Here is a 3,745-nt window from a genome sequence, read left to right as displayed (position 1 = left end):
CGTATAAAACAAGAAACTACAGACTGTTTCTAAAAGAGTTCGTAGCTTCAGGTCTGTAAAATGGTTCTGATCCAGAAGTGTCTTCAGCTGCAATACCAGCGAGTGCCACTAGAGGTCGGCTCCAAAAAGCCTCCGGCTCCATAGACTCCCATTCAACTTCTCTCATCAAATCCAAAGTGAATAAAATGTGTCCATCAGTTATCTCGGTGTTGTTAGCTAAAGTCACTCCTTCTTATTAGTTTTCTGGAGGTCCATCTGAAAATAATCCCTCATTCATTAGAAAAGAAGATTCAAGAAGACCTGTTTTTGGGGGGCGTGTCTGTTTGATTGACAGGCCTGTGGTGCACTCAGGTTACAGCTATCGGTGGGCGGGACGTAGTATCGTCAGGTTTCAGATCAGATTGGTCAGATCCTCCGCTGGCTTCATAACGTTCAGAAACCAATGATGACATCACTGATGGCAGCAAGACACAAATGTTTTCAGTACATTCGTTAACATCTGGAAACACTTCACAGATGTTAAATTGTGTCTGTTTACGAGCTTTACTGCTGCTTTACCGCCCCCTGCTGGTGAGCACGTATGAGACCGACTCAAAGAAAAATGTCTCCACAGCAGACGAGGTCAGAACCTTCCAGATCTGATCTGCAGTTTATCATTTTAATGTTAATAGTTTCATGACATTTTTATAGTTGAATCTGTTTGGAGAGCTGATTTTCTTCAAACTGTGTTTTTAATGACTGAAGTTGATCACATGCTCGTCGTTAAAGCTGTAAAAAGCTGCTTCGGTTACCTCCATAAAACCTGTCCTCGCTGAGTGAGGACGTTGAGGTCGGAGCGGTTTGAGGAGGATCAGGTTTGTGTTGGAGCAGCTGGAAGCTGCTGAGCGGTTTCACAGAGCTGCTGTGGAAGCAGGTGGCTTCCTAATAACTGTGTCTGTTTACCGTCTTCCCTCCTTTCCTTTCGCCTCGGCTGCAGCTCCGGAGGGAGCCGGCGGACGGCTGCCGAGAGTCCATGATGCTGCACGTTAGTGTCACAAAGACAACGACAGGTTCCTACTTTCTTTTATTCTGTCGATGAGGATGGCCGACGCGTCAACACGTCCTCCTCCTGGACCAAAGTGAAGCTAAACTCTGTCAGAAATGTTGCTGCCATCTTGTTCTGGTGATGTCAATTACAACCAGAGTGTGACCGGGGAGGTGGAGACATATCGCCGAGGCCCCGCCCACATGAGGCCACACCCCTTGAACTTTACATAGCCCAGCAGTTGCTAATGAAGTTAGCATTCAAAAAACAGTGAACTCTCCGATCTCCACTTCCTGCAGTTGCCTCCACCACAGCTGTCAATCACATCAATACACCCATTTTATAGAATCTGTGAAAACTAATCAATACCAAACTGATCAGAAAGATTAACCGTTAAACAAACACGATAGAAACCAGATTTGTTTTTTAATTATTTGAGGTGTATTTAGATTTTTTTTTAAGTCTCATTCACTAACATAGAGGGGGCGGGGCTTATTGATCAATACTGTAGCGAAGGCAATCAGATGTCCAACCGTTGTTTATACGGTCTGCGAGCAGGAGTGTGTAGGATCATGCAGGGTGCAGCTACACACCGATGATGATGATGATGATGATGATGATGATGATGATGATGACGATGACGATGATGTCGTTTATTTTCTGCAGCTGTCCTCTAATATAAATAAAGTTTTTTTATTTCGAACGTCTCTGCTGAATCCATCTCGATGGCACTGCCATGGCAACGGAGAGTACACATCCTGCTCAGACTGGAGGCGACAGGTGTGTGTGCGTGTCTGCGTGAGGGCTGCATTCCTATTGGCCGCCGTGCACCTCAACCGCTTCGATGTGAAATCCAGCTGCTGCAGCTGCACGACAACCCCCCCCCCCCCCCCCCCCCCCCCCCCACACACACACACACACACACACCCCACCCCCATCCGGCTCACATCAGGAAGTGGTTTCCTCACAAAGTCCCGCTGGACGTCATATGAGGGAGACCCGAGTGTGTGTGTGTGTGTGTGTGTGTGTGTGTGTGTGTGTGTGTGTGTGTGTGTGTGTCCACCGTAAACACCTCACACACTCTGCAGGCTGCAGCTGAACCTGCAACTCGTCCCTGTCAACTTCAATTTACAGTGTGTGTGTGTGTGTGTGTGTATACGTGTGTTACTCATGTTGTGATGGACACTTGGACATTGGAGGACAAAACACAAAGTCCCCACAGTCGGCAGGTCAAAGGGTCACCGTGATTATATTCTGAAACATAAAGTAACTAAAGATTCATCCTACAGTAAAACATGTTCATATGTTTCCTGCTGAGCAGCTTTACAGGTGAAACACTGCAGCTACTGTCCGTATAATGTAACCCTTCAAAATAAAAGCATCCTTCCTCTCCACTGATGTCAGGTCAGACTGTGACCTCAGCGTCGGTGTTATATTATCATCTGTCTCGCTCATATAACCGTGTCTGTGTTCAACATTAGACTGGACAGAGAGGTTTCCTGCACACACACACACACACACACACACACACACACACACACACACACACACACACACACACACACACACACACACAGTCACACACACACAGACACACACACACACACACACACACACACACACACACACACCCTCTCACACACACTCACACACACACACTCTCACTCTCACTCACTCTCTCACACACACACACACACACACACACACACCCAGTCACACTCACACTCACACACACACACACACTCCAGATGTTGGGAAATGAGAGACACTAAAAGAGCCGGTGAGTTACGTACATCCGAATTTCTCTCTCACACACGGAGTTCACAACAGAGGCAGCCAACTGGGCGGCCGAGCATGACAAGAACAGACAGAGACAGTGTGTGTGTGTGTGTGTGTGTGTGTGTGTGTGTGTGTGTGTGTGTGAGTGTGTGTGTGTGTGTGTGTGTGTGTGTGTGTGTGTGTGTGTGTGTGTGAGTGTGTGTGTGTGTGTGTGTCTGTGAGTGTGTGTGAGAGGGTGTGTGGTCACTCGCCGCCCGTAAAGACTCGCAGCAGCAGAAACAAACGTCTGAAGTTTCTCCTTTTTCAAACTCCATCTGGGCAAAAGTATGTGGACGCCCCTCCCTGGGTCTGAGGTCACGTGACATCGTGGCACCTTACCACCAAACTCCACTCATTTTTCTTTCAATTTTAGAACTTTGTCAACATGTTCATACATTCTGCTGCTGATAAATACAAACAAGATTCAGTTTAAAAAGACCAAACAAAAGCAAAGTATGTTCATGGAGAGATTAACAAACACGTGATGCATATTATTAATGCAGTAAGAGCAGAAGTTTATGAGGAAATACAGAAATGTTCAAAGATGGTCTTTTTCCACCAAACTCCATTACATTTTCTTTAAATTTTAGAGAACTCTGTCCACATGTTCTCCCTGCAGACCTGCTGTTTAAAACCAACAGGGTTCAGCTTCAATGAATGAAGGTGGAACAACACCGTTAATCTGAACATGTTCTGATTCTACCGACTCTCAGATCTCAGATGAGAAGGTTGAGGAGATCTGAGAAGATTTGTTCTTCTGTTGCTATGAAACCACATTTCCTCTGTCTCTTACCTGCTCATGATACAGTCTTCCGTTGTCCATGACAACCTGAACATCTGATGACACTGATGAACACTAAGCAACAACAGTTTTCGAAAGTTTGTAAAACCTCTGAAAAGTTG

Source organism: Embiotoca jacksoni, unplaced genomic scaffold (assembly GCF_022577435.1).
Source record: "Embiotoca jacksoni isolate LCO1_2020_lvr unplaced genomic scaffold, fEmbJac1.0.p SCAF_75, whole genome shotgun sequence".
NCBI classification, from domain to species: Eukaryota; Metazoa; Chordata; class Actinopteri; family Embiotocidae; genus Embiotoca; species Embiotoca jacksoni.
Note: the sequence above shows the minus strand (reverse complement) of the source record.